General features: G+C 51.8%; 1 non-coding gene across 1 annotated transcript; it reads left to right on the top strand.

The window, feature by feature from the left end:
* The first annotated feature begins 285 nt into the window (after nt 1–285).
* Nucleotides 286–358, top strand: TRNAV-UAC (transfer RNA valine (anticodon UAC)). Its single transcript has one exon. It is a non-coding gene; the product is annotated as a tRNA-Val (tRNA).
* The last annotated feature ends 5596 nt before the right edge of the window (nt 359–5954 follow it).

Raw genomic sequence — 5954 nt, 5'->3', positions numbered from 1 at the left:
AACGGATGAAACGAGGCGGTTCTTGCTTGCCCGGCGTTAATAACGGATAACAAAAAAGACACGTCCCGTCTACCCCCCGCCCCAGGCCGAGCCGCGCAGGCCGAAACGCCGCCGTCCGGCGCCGTGAGGCGGGGAGCGCGAGCGCGGGGAGCCCCCTGCTGGCGGCCCGCCCGCCCAACGGCTGCCTGCCCACGCGGCTGCGGCGCGCGGAGCGGGCGGGGCGGCGGGGAGGCGAGACGGCGTCTCGTCGATAAGGGCAGCGCGGCAGTGGCAGCTGAACGTGGCGGTTCCATAGTGTAGTGGTTATCACGTCTGCTTTACACGCAGAAGGTCCTGGGTTCGAGCCCCAGTGGAACCAGCGGTGAAATACGTTTTAAGCCGAACATTAGTATTTTGCTTTCACACCGAGTTTTTCATCATTTCCTTTAATGCGATAAGTCTCGGTTTGCTTTTCCCCGCCCTCCCCCCCCGCCCCAGATGGGCTCTCCACCTGCCTGCCTGCCCAGCACGGGTAGGGTTTACAGGGTTTTAAGCTGGTCGCTCACTGCACCATACTCCCTGGGTGCCAGTTTGTGGTGGCCGGTAGCCCCCGTGCCTCTGGTGCGTGGGGTCTGTGGGCCTCGCTGCACCAAGGCCTTGCTGAGCTGTAGGTCACCCTGCAGGGAACGGGCAGCTGGAAGCCTAATAAAAGTGTTGCCCCTCCTTTTAAGCCTGCCTGGTCTATGGGGCATCAGGGGCCATTTTGCATCTTCCTCTGGGCCCCTTCTCACGGGTGCAGCTTAGGCCTGGGCTGGCTGCTGTGGTGAAGCACAGATGGGGCCTCTCCCTGCCGCAGGTCAGAGGCTTCGTCCTTGAGAGAAGCCTTTCCCTGCCAGCACGGGCGAGGGATCCCCACCTGACTGCAGTCCCTCGGCTGGCTAACCAAGGACACTGCAGAGACCAGAGGCAGCCATGGCGGCAGTGGGGAGAAGCCACGTCCTGTGCCGCCTCCCAGGAAGGACCAAGGGTGGTGGCAAAGGCTGCAGCCTGACACATCACCGAGGAGATGTCTCACAGGGGCAGACGGGAGCACTGTCCCTTTCACCTCTGTGTTTGGAGAAGTGTTTGAGCGCTGGGGAAAGGCCAGCGCTTTTCACAGCCCACAGCTAGCAGGCACGGTTAACTCCCTCCTTGCCTTCCCCTCTACTGTGTGTATCATTGTTTTTATTAATCGGGAAAGAAAGAGACATCTCAGCTTGCCTTGGAGGAGTTTAACTTTTGAGTTGTAACGTGCTATCTCATTTTGCACGTGCAAGCCTTCAGAAGAGGGTAACCTCTGGGCATGGATGCTGCCGCGGCGTCTGTCTGTGCGTGGGAGCCCTAACAAGTGCTGGGGCCAAGATGTCTCTGCACGAGGAGGAGGAGGAAGAGAGCCCCTTAGCTCTGCTGAGCTGGAGTTTGCTCTTGAGTCTCTTTGCAGGATCAGAGCAGAAGGGTGTGATTTGCCTATCTTAAAGATGAAAGAGAAAAATTGGCTTAACTTGCTTTAATCAGGATCTTATTAAGAAACTTACCTTAATCATCATCATCTTAAGAAAAACTATTAACGTTTGTCAGTGCTTGCTCTTACTAAAGAAACACCCTGGGGTACGGGCAAGCTACAGTTAGAGATTGCAGTGCAATGCAGGGATACCTGGGCTAGGTTGTAAAAGCTCTTTTGGGTAGAAAGTGCCTGTATATCACATAGTGAGACCTAGCAGAATAAGGTCATAAAATTAAGCATGTCATGTCACTAAGGGGCTGTGTATCCTGCTGCCTGAAAGTGCAGACATACATAGGTCTGGCTTTCTTCTGCTTAGCTTGGTTAGTGGCGTGTGTGCAGCCCACAGGAGGTGAAGCCAAAGTGATGTGTCCCACTTATGACACCAAGCTGAGTGGTGCGGTTGACATGCCAGAGGGATGGGATATCATCCAGAGGGACCTGGACAAGCTAGAGAGGTGGGCCCATGCAAACCTCATGAAGTTCAACAAGGCCAAGTGCAAGGTCCTGCACTTGGGTCAGGACAATCCTCGTTATCAATACAGGCTGGGGGATGACGTGATAGAGAGCAGCCCTGTGGAAAAGGACTTGGGGGTACTGGTGGATGAAAAGCTGGAAATGAGCCAACAATGTGTGCTCGCAGCCCAGAAGGCCAGTTGCATCCTGGGCTGCATCAAAAGAACTGTGTCCAGCAGATCCAGAGAGGTGATTCTGCCCCTCTACTCTGCTCTTGTGAGACCCCACCTGGAGTACTGTGTCCAGCCCTGGAACCCTCAGCACAAGAAGGACACGGACATGTTGGAGCAAGTCCAGAGGAGGGCTACAAAGATGATCCGAGGGCTGGAGCAGCTCTCCTGTGAAGACAGGCTGAGAGAGTTGGGGTTGTTCAGCCTGAAGAAGAGAAGACTCCAGCGAGACCTTATAGCAGCCTTCCAGTACAAGAAAGCTGGGGAGGGGCTGTTTGCAAGGGCATGTAGCAATAGGACGAGGGGCAATGGTTTTAAACTAGAGCAGGGTAGGTTTAGATTAGACATTAGGAAGAAGTTCTTTACGCTGAGGGTGGTGAAACACTGGAACAGGTTGCCCAGAGAGGTGGTGGAGGCTCCATCCCTGGAGGGTATTCAAGGCCAGGCTTGCTGAGGCTCTGAGCAATGTGATCTAGTTGAAGACGTCCCTGCTTACGGCAGGGGGGTTGGACTAGCTGATCTTTAAAGGTCCCTTCCAACCCAACACATTCTATGATTCATGTAAACTGCCCTCCACAGCCAGCCTCCTTCAAGGATGCAGGCTCAAAGCTGAATCAGCTATAACCAAACTTCTCCTAATGTAGTGTAGGCAAGCCTTCGGTGAAGGTACTTCCCATCTATTTGTGATGGTGATCCCACGGTGCCTGACCCACCAACGACAGCCACAGCTCCCCCAGGTGCGTGCCTTACAGGGAGTGGACCTGATCCTGGTGGCCAGCACCAGGCAACTAGCTGCATTGTGTTTTGTTGCATTTAGGAAAAAGGCTCCTTTTCAGAAGAGGACTTAAGCTGACACTTCAAACTTCTTGAAAGAATATTTTATTTCAAGAGACAGATCTTCAACGTGTGTTGATCATCATACAACCGTCCATTTCAAGGGGATCCAGCTCCTGGCAGTTCCACTCAAGCTCTTACAGCGTTGGCAGTCTTGCTCTCTCGGCATGTCTGTATCTACTTCTGAAAGATGCCTGTGGTTCACACGTACATGTATAAATGTCTACATTCCCTAACTGTGCTAAAACCAAAGCGTGCCAGTCACGCATTTGTGCTGAGACATTGCGCGTCGTGTTTGTTCGGCTCCCAGACGCATGAATCCGTGTGCACTGCTCTGATTTAGCTGTCTGGCACACCAGCTTTGGGAGAAACACGAAATCGCTATGTGGAGTTACTCTTCACTCTTGCACATGAGTGCTTTTACCTCCTGCTTCCCCTCCCAGGGCACACGTTCATGCACGCTGCCCGTTGGTCAAGCACCAGGGAGGTCTCCATGCCCACAGGTGTGTTTTGAGAGCTCATGGATGCACAGCTCTGCCGTGCTCAGAAGCAAATTAATTTCTCATAAGGAGAAAGCTACAGACACAAAGCAGTAAGTCTGCAGAAGATGCTGGCGTAGGGCTCCTGAAACGGTGGCCAGCTATGTCTGTATCTGTTAACAAAGCAAGGCCAAGGTACGGACTGCAGCGGTGGCCTCTGGTCATCCATGCTGTTTAATTCTTAACAAACTCCTGGTAAAATTGTGGTTCAGGCCAGCTAACCCAGCTGGGGAAGGATACGTGCCAGGGAGCGTCCTCAGGCAGGGTGTCCAGCAGCCTCCACTCAGCTTGGATCCCCCTCCTGCCATCCCAAGGGCTTTGCATCTTTGTGTACCCACATGCCTTCATGTCACAGCCCTGGAAACACAAGCCGTGCTCTCAGCTTTGTGCAGTAAAAGCATCCTGATGGTGCAGGGTGGCCTTTGTGTTATTTCCTACTATCTGGGGGAAGAAAACACACCAAAATATCTGAGGGCCATAAAAACATACAAAAATGTCTTAGGCAAATGGTACATGAGCTGGACCTGGAGAAGACGCGTGGCCAAAAGAGTGAACCTGCCCAACCAGTTTCTGCCCCTGTTTTATGTAGCAGTGTGGATGTCATCAAACTGCTTTGAACTGTTTGTATCAGGCACAGTTTTGTTCCACAATCAACGCCAGGCTAATTTTTATCCTTTTTAAATTTATTTTTTTGTTTAATAAAGGGCAAATGTAGCTCTTTCTGGTGCTGTGTTGTGTACTGGCTTTAAAATGTTTTTTGTCTTCTGTACCTAAAGGTATTTGTAGGCCTGCTAGGAATTAACTACGTGATTCATTTAGCAATGCTGTCTGCAGTGGCAGCAGGATTTTGCTGTTTACAGTTATTAAAATGGAGGACCATCAACAACATTAGAAACAGAGGGTCTGAACTGCGTAGTATTTATGCAGAGACTTTAATTTTAAGGCTCTTCTACTCTTCCTGTGAACCATTTTTGGTTTTTGAATGCTACAGACACATTTTTAAACAAAGGCTGCCCTTTTTTTCTGTGGGGAGGAAATTTCATAACTGGGGAACCACCAGTCTTGAGGGGGTCCCTTTGATAATAGCTGTGCTATTTCTGAACAGGACCCCTGAGCTATTGGATTTCTTACACGAAATCAAGACCTATTGGAGTTGGCCATAAACTGTGCTGATTTTAAACTGCTTAGGGTGATGGGGGAGAATTTGGTTTCACTTTTTTTAAAATATGGTAGGTGATTTCTCTCTGGGTGGGCAGCTCTGCCTCACAGTGACCTGTGCTTATGAGACCGTAAGACGAGACGCTGAAGCCCTGGTTTTCCAAGAGATACGTGGATGAAGGTATTTAGGGATTTTTAAGCCGGGATTTTCAAGCCGGGATTTTCAAGCCAGGGTTTTCAAGCACATGGGATTTAGATACCAAGCGCTCATCAATGCAGAGAGGGAGTAGATACCTGGAAATCTCTGTCTCTGTGGCAGCCCATTTTAGACAGGACAGCAAAGAGAGGAAGAGAGAGAGCTTTGCCCAGATACTGTGTAGAGCCTGGAGTGAGATGCTGCACCACGGCAGATGCCTAGAGGCAGCCCTGGTACCCTCCATGAGGCTCATGCTTGCTCACCTCCTGGCTAGACCTTCTGGTGGCTCTTGCTGCTCTGAGAAGGGTGCTGTGTATGAGCGTGAGGCCTCTGAGAAGAAATCAGGAGCAACCCCCCGCCTGGGGGAAGAGAAAACGATGCCCTTCCTGGTGCCTGGGACGATCTGCCCTGCTTTCTCGTCCCGCCAAGCATTGATACTCCCGTGTTTGGGGTGGGCTGGCCCAGGTCCATGAAGCAGGATGGCCGTGTACATGCAGGGGTCTGCCTTCGATAACCCGCCCTCTCCCTGAGGGTAGATTAAAGTGGGAAAAGTGCTGGGTTGAGGATGTTAAACTGCTCGAGGCTGACACAAGCAGCAAGCCCCGTTGGTAGGAGACTTGTCCTATCCACATCACACGGCAAGGCCGGGATGCATCAGTGCTGGAGGTGCGACTGCAGAGGGATGCTGTACCTGACATCCAATTTACAGTGCGTCCCAAATTTGTGGATATCCAAAGGCAGATGAGATGAAATCAGGGTTGTGATTAATGGAGCAGGGTTGAGTTGGAGGCCTGTAACCAGTGCTGTCCCCCAGGGGTCAATACTTGGACCAGTGTTGTTTAACGTATTCATCAGTGACCTGGACGAGGGGACAGAGTGTATCCTCAGCAAGTTCGCTGATGATACCAAACTGGGAGGGGTGGCTGACACACCCCAGAGGGCCGTGCTGCCATCCAGCGTGACCTAGACAGGCTGGAGAGCTGGGCAGAGAAGAACCTAATGAGGTTCAACAAGGACAAGTG

Source organism: Rissa tridactyla, chromosome 1, assembly GCF_028500815.1.
Source record: "Rissa tridactyla isolate bRisTri1 chromosome 1, bRisTri1.patW.cur.20221130, whole genome shotgun sequence".
NCBI lineage: Eukaryota > Metazoa > Chordata > Aves > Charadriiformes > Laridae > Rissa > Rissa tridactyla.
Note: the sequence above shows the minus strand (reverse complement) of the source record. Positions and strands in the feature narration are given on the sequence as shown.